The sequence below is a fragment of the Acomys minous genome, assembly GCF_964271855.1.
Source record: "Acomys minous genome assembly, chromosome: 16".
NCBI lineage: Eukaryota > Metazoa > Chordata > Mammalia > Rodentia > Muridae > Acomys > Acomys minous.
In genome coordinates, this window is record NC_140498.1 from 27446810 (window position 1) to 27469130 (window position 22321).

General features: G+C 41.8%; 1 protein-coding gene across 6 annotated transcripts in view; it reads right to left on the minus strand.

Annotated features, from left to right (window-relative positions):
* ATP10B (ATPase phospholipid transporting 10B (putative)) overlaps positions 1-22321 on the minus strand; it is a 287746-nt gene that overhangs the window by 259320 nt on the left and 6105 nt on the right. The window contains exon 1 of one of the 6 annotated variants that reach the window (XM_084762454.1): positions 16587-16890. The exons of the other annotated variants lie outside the window; for them this stretch is intronic. The gene's annotated coding sequence lies outside the window, so the exon portion shown is untranslated. Of the gene's footprint in view, positions 1-16586; positions 16891-22321 lie in introns of those variants that run through there. 6 annotated transcript variants of the gene reach the window in all.

Consider the following 22321-nt stretch of genomic DNA (forward strand, 5'->3'; position numbering starts at 1 on the left):
CCTGGTAAGTTGACCACTCTGCAGTGGGAGACAACCCATGCAAAACGTATGAGGGCAGTACACATTAATCTTGTTGGGTTTTTAAAAAAAAAAATGAAGGACACAAAGTTATATAGATAGGGAAGGAGGATGAATCTGTGAAGAGTTGCAGGAACCAGGCTGAAATAGGATCAAATATGGCAAAGACACGTTGTATGAAACTCTGAAAGAGCTAATATAATAGAAAACAGAGTAAGACAAAGGTTATTACATGCTGACTAAGAGATCATTTTAGGAGGACCAAATGACAGGTATATAATATGTATATATACATATATATGTATATATGTATGTATATGCTCACTGATGATGAGACTATCTTTGTTACATTATTATAAAATTTTTCTTAGAAGTAAAACAATTGAATCTGCAATAATGCATATTAAAAGATACATGTGTTCAAGAACCAGTAAGGTCAATCAGTGGGCAAAGGCTGTCAACCCTGATGACCCGAGTTAAGTCTCTGAAGCCCACATGATGGAAGAAGTTAACAAACACTTACAAGGTGTCCTCTGAACTCCACACATGCACTGTGGCATGCATACCTACACCTAAGTTAAAACATACGAAAAAGCGGGACAGCCATTTTATCAAAAGTTCATTGAAATTGGGGCAAGAAGATACCAACATCTTAAGAGGTATATGGAAGCATATACCTCCTTATGGAAAAAATATTATAAGATCTTCCTTCCAGGAAAAAAATAAACAGTTTACAAGGGACATAAAAATCAAGGTCTCTCGCCTTCATTAAAAAGGAAAAGAATAGGATGGAGTTAGGTTTTAATTAAAAGCATACAAAAGGACAGGGGATGGGCGATTGTTGTCTCATGATCTTGGCTGTGGTACTCTGTGTACATATAAACTTGATTATTATGTTTTCAGTATGCATAGCTTGTTATATGGCAGTTCTACCTCAATACAGCTGCCAGAACCTAAACAATTTGATGAAATCAAGAGCAGGAAAAAAAATGGTCATCAGTTTTCTCTAGCTGGTGTGCTCAGCACTCAAGTCTTTGTAGGTGGGGATAATGACGAAATCTCATTTCCTCCCTGGCAATTCTGGAAGAGAAATTTGTGAGGTCATTTCCAAAAGGCTTCAGCCTAGAGGGCTCCATTATTTGGAGCCTAGAGGCCAGCGATTCTGGCCACACTCTAAGCAGGATCTTTCCAGCCCAGTCAGGAACACTGGTGGTTGTTACAGCACTTTGTTGGTTCTCTGTGGAGCTAGGCACAAAGATCCAGAGCTGGGGATGAAAAGCCATGACTTTTCTATAAAGTCAGTAGCATCACCTCTCCTGCAGCTTCCTCACTCACTCTATCTTCTTCTAACTATGTAAGTCTTTCATTCTAGGGACAAGTCATTCCTAAACCACTTGGGTCTTACTCTTTCTTCCCTTTTCTTTATTTAAGTTTCTTCTGCTCTACTTAGCTTATTCCTATTACAAATATACTATTAGCATTATTTGTTAAACATTTCTTGACTGCTGTGAGGCCAAGCACATCCATCTATCTATCTATCTATCTATCTATCTATCTATCTATCTATCTGAGACAGGGTCTCACTGTGCTAGCTCCTGATGGCCTGGAACTCACTATGCAGGATAGGCTAGTTTTCAAAGCAATAATTGGACTGTTTCATCTCTAATGCCAACATGGGAAACTATGGCCATTATTATTTCCATTTGATGAATGAGCAAAATGATACTGCAATAGCTTCATGGCTGGTACCTTTCCGGTTATAAATGCTGTATGAGGGTTTGGATCTGTTTTCATTTAATGTCTCAGCTCTTCAGTTCCATATACCTCCTTTTATGATTTTCCCAGTGTTTCTTCTTATTTTCCAACTTTTCATAGGTATATGTATATATATGTATGCGTATGTGTGTGTTCCCACAACTAAACTGTATATTGTGTGTTTATAAACATACAGTGGTAGAAGTTTACTATTTTGCATGGAAAATATTTACTGTATACTGTTACACATATAAGCACATTTAGTAATTTTATACTTTAAGATCCATACAAGCATGTACCATGAAGTAGAAGCATATACACCAAATATCAATGGTTAGCAACATATCATGTTATGTTTTTCTTTCTTAAATATCACGGATGCACACACGTAGCCCATGTCATTGCAAATGATGCAGAAATGCTTCTTGACAATTCTCTACTTTTCAGGAGAGATAAAAGAAAAAGATCCCCTTTTCTTCTTATACACTGGTTTTCAAATAGTGACACATCTCTTCCTCCAATGAAAGAAACATAAATGTGGGATTTCTAAGATGGCATGAAAGGAGCGTAGGTTCAAATCACAGCATGCTGTTAGCAATCATGGTATTCAGTTTGGAATGGGGGCTCTCTTGGTAAGAGTCACTCTAAGCCAGAGAGAAGCTCTGCCTTAGGAGTGCTTTGCAAATGTGTGTGTCGCTCTACCGTACAGCTCTCACATCTGCCATCTCTTCTTCCCTCCCTTCTCTGTTCTTGGTAGCTGTTTTATTCAGCTTGATAAAATGTGACTAGGAAGAGAAGTCTCACAATTTTTACTTAACAATCCTTACACTGCTGCATTGGATTGTGAATCAGTTTAAGTAAAGAGTTATGCTTTCTTTCTCAAGAAGTACCCAGAAATGAGGATTCATCCTTCGTTTCTGTAGTTTAAATGTCTGATTTGTTGGGTGGAGAGTCAGCTCAGCAGTTAAGATCTACTGGTCTTGTAGACGACCCAAGTTCAGTTCCTGACATCCACTTCAGGCAGCATACAACCTCTGGTGACACTTGCTCCAGGGGATCTTTTGGCTTCTGCAAATGCCTGCACTGACATGAAAGTACTCTCCCTCTCTCCTTCTCTCCCTCTCTCCCCCCTCCCCCTCTCCTCCTTTCCCCTCCCCCTCTCTCACAGGGTTTAAAAAATAAAAACAAATCTTTAAAATGTCTGAAGTGTCTGTTTTGTTCGATGATGGGTTGAATGCTGGGTATTTATAATGATGAGAATATAGTCAAAGTTCAGACCTTCCTGGCCAATCAGTAAAGTTCTAATCATACAAAACTGAGTTATGAAAAATACTATGAGGAAAGCACACAAGCTGAGGGTATTAGTTTTCCTATAGCGGCTATGGAGGACCGATAAGAAGATGTGATATTTGAGCTGAGAATGGGAAAATAAGGGATTTTGGAGGTAGTTACTCAAATATATGCTTCAGGAACAAATGGGTCAGCCATTTCTTCCTGCCCACAAAGTACTTTCTATACACTGGGAAATCAACAGATTGTTGAACTTGATTCATGCAACAGGTTAAGGAGGTCTTATTATCATCTAAGCATTATGTTTAACCTCATAGCTAGAAGAAATAGCTTTGTTTCCTTACATATTGATGATGAAGAATCTCTTTATATCAAATGAACCTTCCCAAGGCCATGCAGCTGGGAAGCGAACTAAGATCTCAGCCCACATCATTTGGGTAATATCCAAAATGCACCTGCTTCTGTGATTCCTGAAAGAGTGAAGTGTGTAAGAAATTATACAGATAGGCGAAAAGGTTTAATTATGGAACTAAAAATAGGCACATTACCATTTACATTTGAGAGATTTCAAAACTAGATGGTACTTTTATAGAAGGCATTTGTTCTTGTAAGTGTGAGATGAAATTTTAGGAAAAAAAAAGTTAGGGCAATTTTTATGAGCCTCGTTTCATGGTTAAATCCTCAGGCTGTTCTTGGAATAGATTTGCTATGTAACCTTATAGAAAAAAAAAATGCTTTGCTCTTGACCCCAGGGTTCCCAGTGATGATCTCACTGTCATATATGCAATGACAAGAGCTTTTTGGCAAATGTGTGGGTAAAAGCTAGGGCAGATGTTATTATTTTGTGAAAATGGAGAAGCATCAGGCAAATAGAGGCATAGTTATAGAGTGTGGATACTGGGTTTCGAGAAAGAGAGTGAGCTTATGATATAAAACAAGAAATATTCAATGACTGAAGGTAATAAAAAATATGTTGACATTTTTTCCTCCCTAAAAAGCCACAGTATACTTGATGGCATCGCCTGTTCTTTCTACTGTATTTCACCCATGGGACCTATTAGGTGATCTAATACATCCATAAACAGTAGTCCAATAGCTTGGTATGTTCTGAGAGATGGAAAGGGCCATGAAACATCAAAGACATGATGAGAGAGAAATGATACAAAGTTAGATATCTAAAGAGATCCATAGTTCGTGTGAAAGTCATATCCCTCTCTCCACTCAACTGTGGAGAATGTTCTGTCCATTGGCTAGATCTGGGTAGGGGTTTGAAGTTTACCGCCTGTATTGTCCTTGGCTGGTGCCTTAGTTTGAGTGGGACCCCGTGGTGGCACTCAGAGGAAGGACAGCAGGTTACCAAGAAGAGACTTGATACCCTATGAGCATATACGGGGGAGGAAATCCCCCTCAGGAATAGTCATAGGGGAGGGGAGTAAGGGGAAAATGGGAGGGAGGGAAGAATGGGAGGATACAAGGGATGCGATAACCATTGAGATGTAACAAGAATAAATGAATAAAAAATAAAAAAAAATAAAGAGATCCATATGGGAGGGACTCAGATGGAGGCTCCAGGAGTCTGTAACCAAGAAGTAAGCATGGGGACACTGTTTCCAGCAGTGTGCACAGGGGTCCAGTTGGGTTTGAATGGGTGCGTGTGGAAGGATGCTGTGAAAATATGTGAAAGGCAGTAGTTGATTTAGAAGATAAGTTGGGAAAACTACCTTGCCTTGCCTCATAACGACAGTAATTAATTAACAACCATATTGAGAGGGCTTATATTAGCCATGTGTCAGAATAAAGTAGAAGGAGTCTTTAAGACTAGTCAGCCCTTTCTATATTATAGACAGAGAAACCAAGGGTCATAAAGGGCAGTGTGTCCAGTCATCCGTAGCTTATTGAGTCAGATGCAAGACCAGAACCTGGTGTACCATCCTGAACTCTCCCTTAACTTACTAGGCTGGGTCTCAGATCTGTTTTTATCCTCCTTGCGGTAAGCCTGAGCAGGTGGAGGAGATGAAAGCTTGAAGGTATGCCAGATGTGATCCTATATTGCCACCATGGTGTAATGAAGGTAGAGGCTCTGGTATACACCATCATAGGCCAAACAGAGTTATTGTTTGCTTTTGGAATAGCCTTCACAACTATCAGGAGTCCAGGGCCACCAGAGCATATCTTAGTAAAAAGAAACCTTTTGATAACTTAAATCTGTTTTTTTCCTATTATATACAACATGCTAAATTCCTAACCATTTGATTAGCCACTGAAATTGAAATACTTCAGAGGCCTCAGGCCACATTTAATATCTTTTCCCACCTGGGTGACAGTAGCATAATGCCCATCATTTTAGAGGTCTCTGCTGCATGCTTGATAAGGCTGCAGCTTGGCTTTCCCCTTCAATATCACACAGTAAGTGGAACAGAAAAACAGTGTGGCTGTCCTGTCCCCGTTGGGCTCCCATTATGTAGAAAGCAGGTGCGGTGAATCAAGCAGCTATAAGCTGTAGCTCTGTTCCTACCCTACATCAGCTAGGAACAGACTAAGCTGTAGGAGGCTACCTCTCTTGCCTCGCCTGGTTGCTTTAGTAACTGGAGGTTTGAGGTCTGAGTCTGAATGTGTTGGCAGCCATCGCACATGGCCTTCCTGATGAAATTATCACCTCACTCTTCCAGGATCCCAGAGATTAGGCAAGGGTGCAATTCCTTTTGACTATCATGAAGCTAGGCATAGGTTCCTGCCTTTCCTAAGGAGATTAAATGCTGGGTTGTAGATCACTGGTAGACTGAATGCTTACCACCTGTAAGGCTCTGGATTTCATTCCAGGGATGACATAATAAATTACTAAAAGGAGTTGCTGTTAAGAAAACTTCAGAATACTCTAATATGCCCAATGATGGAAAATATAAAGCCATTAAAGTCAGACTGGACAGCTTCCACTTCCTAGGTAGGTAAGCACTTGATCTCTTTGAAAGTTATAACCTGATCTATGCAGTAGAAGTGGAGATATTAATAGTATGTACATTACTTGGACCTGAGAGAAATTGATTTTGGATATTCAAAAGCTAGACATAGAAGCAAGATAGGCAGACAGTTCTTATAAGATATAAGACATTACATTAGTCACACACACACACACACACACACACACAGAGACACATTTATGTATACATAGTTAATAGGATGCCTTGCTAAGACCGTCTGCTCAACTTGAAATTTATACTGTAGGCAAAATATATATTCTGCCAATGTCAGCAAGAAAGAAGGAAAGTGAGAAGCAGATTTTTGAATTACATATCATAATGTATATCTCTTGTCCCAAGAAAACAGTCAGCATGAGGCAGGCACTAAGGCAAAGGATTGTTGTTCCTGTGATGATATCTGGGTGCTTGACATTCCAGTTGCTAGCATTAACCCTGTGTTTATTTTCATGGAGCCTTATTCTTTCTCCTTCCTGTACAGCAGGAGACAGCATAGTTTCACTTGGTTTATTACAGTGAAATTAATGAACTGTCAGAAGGTAAGAATCGTTTTGTAGATAAGAAAGTTGAGACATAGAAAGGTTAGAGAAACTGACAGATAAATCTGTTCATTAGTATATTTTTCTTGCAACAATTTAAAAAAGATTTATTTAAAAAAGCATAATGTGTGTTTGCCTGTAAGTCTTCGGATGTGAGTGCAATGCCAACTGAGGCCAGAAGAGGGCATCAGAGCAGGAGTTACAGGCAGTTGTGAGCTATTTGACATGGGTGCAGGGAAAAGAACCCAGGTCATTAGGAAGAGTTGCCAGCATTAACCCTGTGTGTATTTTCATGGAGCCTTATTCTTACTCCTTCGGGTATAGCGGGAGACAGCATAGTTTCATCTGGTTTGTTACAGTGAAATTAGTGAGCTGTCAGAAGGTAAGAATCATTTTGTAGATAAGAAAACTGAGACATAGAGAGGTTAGAGAAACTGACAGATAAAACTGTTTATTAGTATATTTTTCTTGCAACAATTTAAAAAAGGTTATTATTAAAAAAAAAAAAAGCACTGTGTGTGTCTGCATGTAAACCTATGCGTGTGAGTGCAATGCCGACTGAGGCCAGAAGAGGGCATCAGAGCAGGAGTTACAGGCAGCTGTGAGCTACCTGACATGGGTGCAGGGGGAAAGAATGCAGGTCATTAGGAAGCGTAGCAATTGTTCTTAACTACTGAGCTCACTCTCCAGCCCCTGTGCTTGCAACTCTTGATAGTGAAGTTACAGGTAAGAATGTAAGTATAACAAGAACCTTCCCAGTGTCCAAAAAATTATATAAATCACATTCAGGATGTGAGTATAGGTCATATAGAAAACAAATAGATTTCTCATTTAGACTTGAGTCCCGCTTTTTGTGTATTTCACTACATATATGAAAATACTCCAAAGTCCAAAAATCTTTGGGTGCCAAATCATCTTGAGTAAGAGATATTTAATTTGTACCACATTATGTTCAGCCATTGGTTAGAGACGTGGAGGAATAGCTCCGCTCTGAGTATAAGATTCAGCTGCCATTTAATAGGTGGGCAAGTCACCTCCCTCCTTGAAGGCAGAGCTCTCTGGTATAAGATGAAAAACTGTGAGTCATAAAACTTCTGAGAAAAGTAGTTTAGTACAGGGATGAGAGACTAGCATGCCACGGATGGAAAAAAGGAACGCATGGCCCTGAGAGCATCATGGACTTAGCACTTTAGTTAGCTACTCCCTGAAAGCCACTGCACTTGGGTCTTGTTTGGTTTGCATGTGACTCATTCCCAAGTAAGAGGAAATGGATAGTTGCTGTCCACATAGGGTCAGCCCTTTTTATTCTACCCACACTACCCAAATTTCCTTTACAGAAACTACTGCCTCCATTAATGGGGCTTGAGGAAGGAATGGCAAAATACTGAGCCCTTCACTTGCCAAGGGCACCTCATGAAACCATTTTCTGTAACTCCTGCCATGGAACCCCAGTTTCTGCTCCTCCACGATGAGTGCTTTTGTTCTTCACTTCCATTCCGTAAGTTACCCTACATCTTTCCAATAAACCCCATATTTTCTCAAGTTAGGTTAAAGCCCACATCAGTTGCCCATAGCCAAACAACCTGCTTGGCATTTATTAGTCTACATAGAAACAATGATCCTGGCTGGTTTCTATCTTCCAGCAGACGTGTTTGACTCTTTCCATGCATTATTAGGTGTCATTCTTGCAAAGGTCCTTGTAGCAGGAACTATTGAGTTCAGTATCCAATCGAGGAAACTGAGGTATAAAGGGATGGCGCCATGTCTTCACTGTTGTGCGGCTGGTAGCTCACCATGTGCTACAAAGCAAGTCCAAGTCAGCCAATGCTACACAGAAAAATCCAGTATCAAAAACAAACAAACAAACAAACAAATGAGGGGGAAATCAGACTTTGACCAACTCCTTTTAGTTCAAGTGTTTGTGCTATAGAGTCTCCAGAAGATGTGTATCAAACTGGAAAAGTTTAATACAGAAAATCTTTGGGAAGGAGAGAGGAAAGAGTGGCAGAGCCCGCTCAGGTAAGCTGAGGCACGAACCACCAGGCAGATCTTGTTTCTGACATGAAGATTTCCATGTTTATAAGACTGATGTGGACTTAACTGGCTTGGAGTCACTTCTCCTTTTTTTTTTTTTTGTTTATAAAACAGCTACATGAGTGGAACCTAGTCACTCTAAGTAGGAGAGACATCCTACATCAGAGAAAGGACTTGGGAAAAAGAAACAAGTGCAAAGAGTACAGAGCCATGTCAGCTTCCACTGAAGGTCTCAGCTGAGTGACACAGACAAGGACGGCTGTGGCAGATCTGTAAAACAGAACAACTGTCAGGAAGTAAAAATGTGTAATTTCAACCAATGGGTGTTTTGGTGACCTTGATTAATCCCCGTCCATTTTGAGATTTAGCTCCTAAACCTGGCAGTTGGGGAAAAGGTACATTAAAATCCAGACCCCTGGGCACAGTGTAGGAGGCCCTGCGTGATCTGTTTACTTCTTGCCTGGTCTTGTCCCTCTCTTCTCCCTGCCCAGTATCCCCTGCCACATTCTCTTCCTGACTGTGACAATCTTGTCTCAAGGCTTTTGTGTTTGCTTTGATCACTGTCTAAAATGTGTTCTTGTCTTCTTCCCTTCTCAGTGAGACAGTCAGCATTTTGAGACTCAGAAGGATTTCTCTGACTCCTAAGCCAGTTCTCCACATACCCGACTTGTCTCATTTAATTTACTGTAGCCACCACTTCCTGAGACCTCCCTAATTTGTATATGTGTTGTTCTTATCCCTTCTCAGTGGGCAGAAATTTCTGAGAGCTATCCCTTAGACAATTTTACTTAGTATTCTAGCCTCAATAACAAGAACAAAGTCTACAAGAAGAACATCTTGACTGGTGGATCAGGGTCCAGGGGTTCTGCACAAACTATTGCACTAACCAAGGACAATATAAGTAGTAAACATCGAACCCCTACTCTGATCTCCTCAATGGACAGGACATTCTCCACAGTTATGTGGAGAGGAGGGACTGACTCTGACATGAACTCTGGTGCTCCATATTTGACTACCTCCTCTTGGTGGGGAGGCCTGATGGCACTCAAAGAAAGAATAAGCAGGCTACCAAGATGAGACTTGATAGCCTATGACCATATAGTGGGGGAGGAGGTCCCCCTTAGTCTACCCTAGGTCTACTAGGGAAGGAGAATAGGGTGAAAGTGGGAGGGAGGAACAGAAGGATACAAGTGATGGGATAACAGTTGAGTTGTAATCTGAATAAATTAATAAAATTAAAATAAAAAAAGAACAAAGTCTGGCCTGGGTATATGTTGGGTAACAAACGGAAAATGTATGTCAGCTTCTGAAGGCATTAATAGTCTTCAAAATAGTCTACTGAATTTAGTCTTGCTCAGGCTTTTACTGCTCTGGAAATTTAGCAAAACTACTTCTATTTTGTGTACAGAGAGATGACCCCATCAGGCTTCAGTGGACAGTTCCAATCCAATAGTCACATCAATGACCCTGGTTAACACAATAGGAACCCCGGAGTCATGAATCTTGGAAAGTGACTGTTAGCGATGAAGAGTCTTAATAGGGATGCAAAGAAGAACAGAGAGGATGTGCGGGAGACAGTAATCCAAATACATGGTATAATTGTATTTACTTGTAAAATAGTAAAACTGATTTATAAAAAGCCAAAATAATTACTGTTTTCAGTATTTCAATACTAAGATTTTTTTGAGACACAGTTACTTTGTGTAGCCTTGGCTTTCCTTGACTTGCTTTGTAGACCAGGCTAGTCTTTTTTTTTTTTTTTTTTTTTTTTTTGGTTTTTTGAGACAGGGTTTCTCTGTGTAGGCTTGGCTGTCCTGGACTCACTTTGTAGACCAGGCTGGCCTTGAACTCACAGCCATCCGCCTGCCTCTGCCTCCCGAGTGCTGGGATTAAAGGCGTGCACCACTACACCCAGGCTAGACCAGGCTAGTCTTGAACTCACAGAGATCCACCTGCCTCTGTCTCCCAAGTGCTGGGATTATAGGTGTGCACTACCATGCCTGTAAGATGATGAAATTCAGTTCTATGTGGGAATGTAAAAAGGTAAAGGGAATATTCCTGAATTGAATGGATGCCTTTATAAGGCCAAATCTGGGCAAGAAATGCCAACAGCAAAACCAGGGAAGCTTGACACAGACTTAAGTAGATTCATTGATATTTCTTTTTAAAACAAGTAAACATTTTGCCAAATGACTAGTCAGGAAGTTGTAGAGGCTGGCTTAGAAACTTCTCTGTCTTCTAGCATCTTCTGTTTCCCACAATCATATATGGCTTCCACAATATATGACTGGCATGTTCATAGGTCATAGGAGAGAGAAAATGCAACTTAAACCTCAATCCTTGGCTACCCTAGGAATCCCTCACACACTCTACCCCCTTCCCACACCCTGGTTATAAGACAATGGGCAAGAATCTAAAAGGAGGAAACAGGGGCTTCTGCGGAATGAGAACTAGAAAGGTATAGTGTGGGAAAAGCATGGGTGAGATTAACTATGAAAGACGGAACTTTTCTTACTTGTTAAGTATGGATCTGGGTGGAAGGAGGAAGTGGCCCAGGGCATCTTTCAAGGCTGGTTCTAATCCCAGGGCTTGGTTTTGGGTGGATAGAGCAGTGAACATGTTTGGAGACATAGGAACTTGACTCTAGGAATATATAAGAATGTGGTGTATTGATAGTCTATGAAGTTGGGTAAACAAGTAAATATTACAAGACCATGAGAGATTTACTTACTTCAGTGGCACTTGAGAGAAAGAAATAAGGTTCCTCCTTGGTAGGTCCAAGTGGAGAACTCATCTGGGGATTGTTCTTTTAGAGATAACGTCTACATCCATGAGTCATCTGACCCAGCCTTGTTTCTCTAGGCACAGAAGTGTGTTTGTCCTATGAGGCAACCGTGATCAGCTTGTAAACATTTGACACATACAGAGATCTTATAGCGCAGTGTCTCCCAAGTGCTACATGTGAAAACATGTTGGTGAACAGCAGGATAATTGATCTACACTAGTTGAGAAATATTTAAACCAACGCTGTGTGATGAGTAAAAATAAAGAAAGTGGGCCATTACCAAGGGCCTTTCACTGTAGTTGGGAAAACATTTATGTACGTTAGGATGCTATGCACCTCTGTTTTGAGAGTGAGACTGTGAAGACAGTGGCTAGAAACATACACAGGTAAGATAGAGCCTGTGCATTGGGCATTTCAAGTGAACTCACAGGTAGATCTGGATGAAGATGAAAGGGCAAAGATAAAAGTAACTATGAATAAGGCATCCAAAAGAATAGGGCATCCTGTGGGATGGGAACAACGACTTGCAGATTTTGAGGTCCAGGAATGGCATTGAATCATTCTGCTTCTTCTATCATTTGAGACCCCAAGGACTCCAGAGTGGGATGCTTCAGGTCTACAGTTCACAGCACAGAACATGCTCCTGTCCCCTGGGCAGCCTTAAGGAATGGGAATAACATAATTTGGGTATGTACTCCTTCACTTCTAAGAGATGCTGGGTATTTGAATGGACAATAATTCCGGAAAGGGAGAATGACTGTTGATGCCACTGACTCAGCAAGTGAGGACATTCCCAGCCTGAAGTATTTCTCTGTATTCAAAGCAATAAAAACCTGTTTAATCTGTGTCCAGGTAGCCAAAGAAGTAAGGGATCTATCTTCCTTGCTTTCCTATATTAATTATTATAGGCAAGAAGTTTTGGAGATCTCAGCCACAAGCCTTGGTAACCTCTAACATGATTCTAAACCACCCTCTAGGACCCAGGGGGACTGCTGACTCCTTGCTCACATGCTCACTTGCAAATTCCTAGCAACTAAGATTTGCTGGAGAAAATGGGAGGGTAGAGGTTAGAATTTCTGTTTTGGCTCCTGTTATACCTCCCCCTCACTTATAATTTTGTCAGAGCGTGTGGGGAGAGTTTGGTTCTAGAGGCTTTAGCCTTCAAACCATCAGCTTCCCGGGAAATAGAGTACCACAGAGTTAGAGATTGCTTTCCCAAGCTGGCCTCGCAGAGCTCATTAGCCCAGTCGGCCAATTATCTCCTTCATCTCTGTCTACTAGGCTTAAATCTCCCATTCGGATTTGGTTGTGCAACTCACATAGCTCATTGTTCTCTCCCTGAAAGCACCATGAAGAAAGTATGCATAATAAACATGAAGAAATTCAAGGAACCAGAATGGTGTTTTCGCTGTATGCCCATATTGCTCACATGCCTTTTATGAGGTCATAGGACTTGCACATATAGGGGTGAGCGATTCAGCGTATACCATATTACCAGGCCTGCATGGAATGTAAGTGGGATTATTTGACATGGAAATATCTAGTCCAACTGCTGAGCGATTTGTAACTTCTGAGACTAGATCCCTTTGGAAGGTGCTCAAATGAATGCACACCTTGTTTGAAAGATTTGCAGTGATTCAGGAGACATATTGGATTCTTCTAACACAAAAATAGATTGGCTCTGCTCTGTGTATCATAAAATTTAATTAGCAATCATTCATCAGAACTTGTTAATTGCCAGATTGTTCATTGTTTGACAGGTTAGGGTGAATCGTAAAATGCTTTTCCAAAAGATGAATGAGGAGAGAGGGACATGTCTCGCCTGATTTAAGCATCACACAATGTATGCATGTTCTGAAACATTACGTGCTGCACTGATACATCTAATTTTACTGCTTATGTAATTATATTAAAATATTTGTACGAAAATGTAAACTATTTTCTACTTCAATATACATGTATGCTGATAGGCACATTTATGCACATGCATTTGTCAGTAGTCTTTAAGCTATGGCTGGGTAAGCAAATACATATTAAAGTAAGCCATCTTTTGTGTTCAAAGTTGTCAAAGAGGTTATAACATAGCACTACTAGGTTTGAGAAATATTATAAATCTAGTTAGGTGTGATGGCATGTGCATGGAATGCCAGTACTCAAGAGGCTGGGGCAGAAAGAAAAAAAGAAAGAAAGAAAGAAAGAAAATGGATGGCTCAGTGAGTAAAGTGCTCGCTGAGCAAGCATGACAACCCAGGTTTGGATTCCTACCACCCAGGTAAAAGGCAGGCATAGTGGCGGGCCCTGTAACCCTAGGCCAGGGAGTCAGAAACAGATGAATCCCTGTCATTTGTTGTCTCCTTAGCTTAGCTGGAAAAGCAGCTTTGGGCTCAAGGAGAGACCGTGTCTCAGAAAAATAAAATGGAGAAGCAATTGTGGAAGACGTCTGGATGCCAACATCTGGCCCCCACAGGCACATTCACAGGCAAGTACAGTCACACATACATGTGCACAGTCATTTGTAAACACACACACACACATACACACCCCCCCACACACACAGGGGTAGGGGAAGATAAATTTATTGTTTGTGAAAATGAGCCAATTTGATGTAAGGCTTTAAATGGCCAGGATCATATGCCCTGCGTTAATCCTGAAGCTATTCAGGGAAAGAAGTTGCCAATAATAGATGAAGGTAGGTTTTTTGTTGTTGTTGCTTGTTTTTTTTTTTTTCATTGTTTTTTTTTTTTTTTGAAGTTTTAACGAAAGTCCCAAAACCTTGCTAGTGCTTCCTTTTTAAGAAACCCTCGAGGAAAACCCCATCCAGGCTTCATATCTAAAGCCCCTGTGAACTGAAACAAGGCTTGTCACAGGTGCTGCATACAGCCCAGAGGATTGCTCAGTCGGAGACATGCTCAAATATAACCTAGAGGCTAATTTTAGCCCCTCCAGTGGGCTCTGGGAAGGCAGTGGTGTTTGCTGGAGTTGAGCAAGTCTTCTGATCTCAGAATCAAGCCCTGGATCATCACAGCAGCCTCACAAGTAACTCCCTCACAAAAATCTTACCAAATGGTGCCTTAAAAGTTCAAACAACCTCGTGAGACAGCACTTACAATGGGGAGAAAAGGCTGACGAAGGCAGGCGCTATAGGGGAGCCATCTTACTGGGTATCCGGGAAAGAGTCATCATAGACATAAGAAAACACATTTCTCTCGATAGTTTGCTCCACATCTATTCCCCAAACATTCCAACCTAACCTCCAGGAGAAAGATGTATTTTGGACATAAAGCTTTAGCAGTCTTAGACTCCTGGATGTCTTCTGTCGCCTAGAAACAGAGTCGATTCATGGCTGCTCACGCGTTCTGTATTTACACAGAGCTTTTGGTAACTGCCTAGCCAGCCACGAACTACTACAGTACATAGTCCCATTTCACAGAGATGGAAACTGACATTTACAAAACTTCCCAGTTGTTATAAGTCATCCCAAGAAAGGAAACAGTGGGAGCAACTATACATGATTGTCTCAGTGAGTCTATCCTGCATATGAAAGTCCTAATGACAGTGCCAACCCAGGCACTGGGAAGGTGGGGAAGCAGCATTGGTATTTCCTCGCTCCCTGGGATGGCAGCTCATTTTCTTGCTTAGAGCCTCAATTTCCCACTGAAGACATGGGGCTACATGTTCCCTATTGAATGCAATAGATGTCCTGCCACACAGTTCCCCAGGGAGCAAGCCTATAGCTTTAATAGGCTTATAGAGGCATCTCTGGTCCCCCCAGTGTTTAAAAGTACCGACTTAATGTTAAGCAATAAAATCATAACTGCCCATACTCGGGAATGCTTATTATACTCTTCATTGTTTTAAGGACATTACATATTTAACTCTTTAATTACCATGTGTCTGTGATGTATATACACAGAGGGTGGTTAAGCTTTTCAAAGGACACTCAGAAAATAGATACCGGGAGCCAAATGAAAAGCCAGGCAATCAGGAGCCTAGCAGAGTTGTCCTCTGAGAGGCTCCACCCATCAGTGCCTCGAAACAGACATTGAGACCCACAGCCAAACATTGGCCAATACATAGGAAGTCTTATGGGAAAGTGGGGGTAAGGAGAAAAGGACCTGGAAGCGACAGGAGCTCCACAAGAAGACCAACAGAGGCAACTTACCAGGGCCCAGAGGGGCCTGCTGAGACTGAAGCACTAACCAAGGACCTTACATGGACCGGACCTAGGCTACCAAAAGATGTAGCTGATGGGAGGCTCAGCCTTCATGTGGGTCCTCTAGTAAGGCGAGTGGGGATGTCTCTTACATGGACTCTCTTGTCCGCTTTCTCCAGCCACAAGGCCCCGTGTGTCTTTATAACAGATGGCCAGAACATGTGTCTCCCATGTTATAGCTGAAAGCTCAAGGAGCTGCTGGAGTTCAGAGTCATCTGGTTCAATGACTTCTGAACTTTTCCATGTCCCACTCTATTTTCTTACCACTCATTGGGCCATGTGCTCCTTAGAGAGGGACAGTAAAGAGATAAAGAAGGAGAGAACAGGGTACCTGTGCTTTGCCTGCGGTGAATGTCTCAGAATTCCGACCTCTTGTTTACCACAGTGATTAAAAAAATCATCCCTTCCAAATGTTGTCGCTCCAAAGAAATTGATGTTAAAATCCACTCATCTGTCCCTGCCCATGTATATTGCAAAAGGAAGATGAGGCCTAGTTTACTGGTGGCAAGCTATGCAGTGCATCAGAGGCCCAGCTGGGTGTGGTGTCCAGGCCCCTTGGGCTCTTTGATGTTAATGCGTCTCCTCTCACTGTAACAGCCACTCCCCTGCAACTCCATCTGGAGAGATGATCTGTAAGACAGACACTCTGATGTCCACACCCCTGCAGCCTTTCTCCTGAAGGCTTTTGGAAGTTAAATCCTTGTAACCACTACTTGATTGGGGACAGTCCTCGGCAGGTTTTCTGGGGTGGGGAAAGTGGCACAAAAACTTTAGGATGATTTGTCAATGTCAGCAACATCCGTGTCCTGGTAAGGTCAAGATAGAAACATGTAATACAAGTGATAGAACACTGTACAAGTGCAAGTAATAGAACACGGATGAGAATAAGGAGGTGAACCACCTAGAATATTTTAATCTCCACAGGAAGGCACACCATCTCTCTGCTTTGGACAGGAGGAGGAGATGGAACCTCTTACCTTGAAAGTCTCTAGAAATGGCTGAAGATCATTCTGGGTGACTGGTCATGTCTGGGGATTTCATATAAGTCATAACGCTGGCCTGTCTGACACTTGCTTTCCCCCAGAGTTTGCTGTCATATCCTTTGTTTCTTTGGCAGCTAGTCCAGGCTGAAGATTTCCCAGAGCATGCTCCCAGGAGATGTGACTTAATTTAAGTAGGGAGGGGCCCTGTGTTAGGCAGAGTGGCATCAGGAGGCACAGGCTTCCTGGCAGGCCCTTGCAAAAGGATGGGACCGAGCATAGCCTCTATGTACTGCCACAGCAATTACACCTTCCCAGGATCACAGTGACTAAGAAGGCTGAGTACACTCCCTCTGCCTACTCCTTTCACATAGGAAAGGCTGTAAGGAGGCTGAAAATAGCCAGTATTAATTCTGATGACCATCTGCAGACTCCTGGCACCATTTTATGACCTTGTGGGGGCAGCGAAGTGTTAAGGAAAAGTAAGTTATTTTAAAGTTTCTGTATAAGGGGGAAACAGATTTAAATCAAGTAAGCATACACGTTATCATTGGAAACATGGATAATCTACATAAAAATCATTGGTGCTAGGAAATCTTATCAGCAGGGTATAGGATCGAGTCTAGGGAGTGGGGACAGGAATATGTTCACAATCAGAAAGTGCAACTGATGTGTAACATCTGAAGGGTGTTAGAGGACTAGGAGGAGAGAGGGAAGAATATTTATGTAGAGGAGACAGCAATGTGAAAGTACTCAGACCATATGAAAGAAATGCCCTATGAAATAGCAACAGGGTACCCATGTGCACACAAGTCCTATTTATACATCCCCTCTCCATCCATATTAAGACGCCCCATTTCTATTTCCTCATGGTGCTGGAGAGGTAGGTACAGACATGAAACAGGAGTCAGAGAGGTGAGGAGTTAGATGAGGAGCCGAGGCATAAGCGAGGATCATAGCTGCTTAGAAATTCTTCCCGCAAGGCAGTTTAGTTCAGGGGAAGACTGCTGGCTGAGAGTAAGCTGCCCCAAGAGGCACGTGGAGGGTAAGATGGCTGAGCTTAGCACTGGGAAATGCCTTGCTACCTAGACTGACTGATGATACCCAGCATTTCCACATCTCTGGGATGCGCAGAGTAGAAAGTTGGCAGGGAACCCTCTATGACATCCTTGGTCATGTTTATTCTCTCTGTGAATTCATGTGAACATCTGTCCTAGACCGATGATACTATACCAGGTGAGCTTTAGTCCCTGACCTTGGAGCCAGGACTCACAGAAAGTGTTCTTCAACGGCACAGCAGACAAATAAGAGCTGGAGCAAATGATTCAGAGCAGCAGCAAGAAGTTGGACTTTATAGAGCCCATCAAGAGCATTACCCTTTGATTTCAAAGTGTTGATACTCTCTGACAGTTTTCAAAGCAGTGCAATGCTGTGACAGAGCTCAAAGCAGGTCCAACATTCCATTTTGAGTGGTTCTGGCTGCTATAGAGGAGGACTTATGCTTTGACTGAGGTACCTTGTCTTTTCAACTGATACCTGTCACCAGAGGAAGGGATCAAGGGAACCCTCTGGGTAGCATCACCTACCTGGGGGAAAATCCCATGAGTTCCAGGCAGCTCTCCCTACACTTGCAGCAGCTCAGGCTACTAACAGTGATGCCTTTCCAACTGCTTCTGAGGCTAACCGCAACATCCTCACAATTATATTAATACCAAAGCTTGAAGTGCATTGATGGAAAGCCAGCCATCCATGTAATGAGGTTTCAGTGATATTTTAGAAATATGGCAGATAACTTGGTAAGAAAGTGTAGAGGTTTTTTTTCTTCCCTTTTTCTGTCTGTCAAGATATGGAGGAGGCAGAATGCAAGTTCCTTGGCTTCAAATGGGATGTGAGAAATGTCATCTGGACATGAAATTCTCTGAACATAATGAGCAGGCATGAAGAGGCAGTGACAGAGCTGAGGACACAGAGTGGGTGGACGAGATGAGGTAAACATAATTATCACCTAAGATTGGCCAACCCCAGTAGACCAAGCTGTACTTATTATCTTTATCTGGCTCGAATCTGGTAGCCCTACAGGGTAGGTAGGTAGTAAGTCTCTTTGGCAGAGACTCAGAGAAGGTTTCCAGCCTACATCTTTCTGACTTGTAAGTCTTATTTTACTATCACTCTGACTTTATGTTTTGTCACTGGTAAAGAGCCTTTAACGCTGCAGTGTTGCAAGGTAAAGTCTGCTTTATGAATTGTTGTTTTTATTGTTGTTCATTTAGTGCCAAGTGCTCAATACAGGGCTTGGAACGTACTAGGCAGTCATGCTACCCCAAAGCTCTACCCCAGACCAACTCCATTTTAGATAGGGAGAAAAGTATGACTCCACCAAGGCCAGGATGGTCTCACTATTGCATGTTCCTGTGCGACATTCACAAGACCTAACACAGTACTTTACCCCGTGCTCCCAAGAATGGGGTGTCACACTGAATAAAATGGAATCACACAGTAACAAAATTGGTCCTACTTTAAATTGCTTCACTGTTCCCCTTTTACATTGTTAACTGCCCATGAACGCATCTGGGGAGCCTTAAACTACCAGGCTCAGGTCCCACTGCAGAGTTCCTAATTTAAGTGTCGGCCCCCCCCACTCCCAGGATGCAATGTTCACATGCACTACTTAGAAAATAAAGCAGATTCTGATGCCTCAGAGCTGGTTTGAAACAACACCATGCCATGTCCATGTTTCTGGTTAGGGGACAAAACTTTTAGCAGTGGAATCCAGGAGTCAGTCACAGTGAGAACCATCGCTTTAAGAAGTCTCAGTTTTGTGCTAATCTTTTTGAAGGGATAAAATTCTATGAATGAACCCTCCATGTACCCATAATACACATCAGATTGGCATCCACGAGTTGTTAGCCCCGTTTCTTTTCTATTCTAACTGCCAGAACTGCTTTCTCTCAAACAACAGAAGTGTATATGTCTACATCCCTTTAATAATTCAAAGACAATAACACTCAGTTTAGCTCTGTGTGTTTCCCCTGCTCACCACTACATCTTGAAGATTGCTTCCTAGCTATACATAAAGAGCTTTGCATAAAATACACCATTTCAACCATTTCTGAGTGGATAGTTGAGTGGCAGTGAGCATATTCACACCTCTGTGCTGCCATCCATCTGCAGACCTGGTCCATCCTGTTACGTGACTGCTAACTGACACCAGTGTGTACCCAACTCTTCTTGAATAGAGCCAGAACCTGGCTTAGGGCCACAGCATTCAGGGGGCAGAGTCTTGCTGCAGCTAATTCACAGAGCTCTGAATTCATTGTATTCATTTTTTTACCTTTACTCCCTTCATGATAAGAAACAATCTTTTTTTTTTTTTTTTACTTAAAGAATTGTAAACACAACAAAGTCACGTGGAAATAACGGTGTTTGGTCTTAGGGAAGCCTGAATTTGTCTGTGATATATTGTATGAATGTTGCAGTGAAAAACTGAAGCCAAAGATGGCTCATTTTCTTCTTAACATCCACTTGATCTAAACATCCACAGTCTGAATAGGACAAAGATTCTTCCTTCTTGAACCTCATGACTTATATTCTTTTTTAAAAAAAATTTTATTAATTTTTCTTGTTACATCTCAATGGTTATCCCATCCCTGTATCCTCCCATTCTTCCCTTCCTCCCATTTCTCCCTTACTCCCCTCCCCTATGACTCTGCCTGAGGGGGATTTCCTCCCCCCTGTATATGCTCAAAAGGTATCAAGTCTTTTCTTGGTAACCTGCTATCCTTCCTCTGAGTGCCACCCAAAGGCTAGGCTCACAACCATAAATGACTTATATTCTTAAGGAATGTTTTCTAAGGTCTAGCGAAGTGGTTCACAACCTTCTTAATGCTGCAACCCTCATGTTATGGTGACCCCTGGCCATAAAATTATTTCATTGCTACTTCATAACTGTAATTTTATTACTGTTATGAATCATAATAAAAATATTTGATATGCAGGATACCTGATATGCAACCCCTGTGAGAGGGGTTTTGACCTCGAAAAGGGTCACAACCCACAGGTGAGAACCACACAGCAGTCAGTTTTTTCATCACCTCAACAAAATAGTAAGCAGGTGTACAGGCCAGTTCTCTTAAAATTTTTTTGTATTCCTGGACATGTACAGGAAACCCAATCTCAGTCACCAATCTAGACATGAAAATTCATCTGGTATGAAACAAGCCATAGAAGTCATGTCAGCTTCTATCTGACATGAATAGCTTTGTGACAGACTTGGGTGAAAGCAAGAGGTTGGTTCACTGTTTAGCTCATGAGTAAGAGATTGAAATTGGAGCCTTTTCTGCTGAGGTCTAGTTTTACCACTCACCAGCTATATGTTCAATAGCAAGGCACTCAGTTCACTCCAAGTATCAGCTCTTCTCACCTGCAAGATGCTGGGCTGAGAATTAAATCTGATCTTTATATGTTATGGGCATTTGCTATTTTGTTGAGACATTGTTGGTGTTTAAGAAATGGGAATTGAACAGTTCTGGAATTTTCACTACAAAGAAGTTGGATGATGTAGGTGAGAAGTGTTTTCCTGGGACATTCAGATGGCCTCTGTCTAGTGTGGTCTCCACTTGTGGCTCCCAGTCCAAGTAGGCATAAAGACCCTCTACTTGGAGATTTATAGAAGAAAAAAATGTCCCTAAAAGAACAACAGTGATTCAATTTATCATGGTTTGCTCATACTTAATGTCAACAGAACCTGAAAAATAATCCTGTAGCAAAGGCAGAGGAATTTAGGTAAGAAGCATTTGAACATGCTGTGGCCAGACCTGCTATGGGTAGCAGAGTACAGTGACAAATGTCACAGAGAAGACCTTTGCATTCATGGACTTGCCTCCTAATGGCATTTCCACCAGCATGGACTATGTGGCTCATTCACTCATCCTTGTGAATTCCCTTCAAAACTTAGAGTGCATTGGAAGAGAATAGTGCCATATAGAAGGAGAGAAAAAAATAAAACCATCCTCCATCTTTCCCTTCAAGGTGAGTGTTAGCATTTGTTTGTAAGATCTTTCAAGAATTGGAAAGAAATAAGACTTATGGTTATTGATGTTTTGTCTTTTGTGTGACAGGAGAGCTGAGTGAGCAGAAGGGATAAGGAACCATGGCTGGGGTACAGATTGGGGCTGCTGTATCGCTAATTGGAAGGTTGGCAAATGAGGAACAGGCCAGTCAGAAAGGTCTTTGGGAAATGACCTCAGCATGAACTTCCAAAAGAACACGAGGATGATTTATACGGGGCGTTGAAGTAGAAAAGGAAGAACTGAACATCAAGTTGATATTCTGCTCCCTATACTGGTCTCCAGGAATGGATGTTGACATTGAAAGAACTGAATTCAAATCCAATCTTGCCATCTAACCAAAATAGCCTAAGTTATCTTGTCTGAGAAATGATGACTAAAGTGTTCACTTCATTAGATTGGGGTGAAAATTAATGAAATAGTGTTCATACATGGATTAGAAAATATTGTGGAAAAATAATCTCTTTGTCCACGCATTGGCTTATTTTGTGTATCAACTTGAACACAAGCTAGAGTCATCATAGAGGATGGAGCCTCAGCTGGGAAAATGCCTCCACAAGATCCAGCTGTAAGGCAGTTTTTCAATTGATCAATAGGGGAGGTCCCAGGTCAATGTGGGTGGTGCTACCCCTGGGGATCATGGTTGGTCCTGGGTTCTATAAGAAA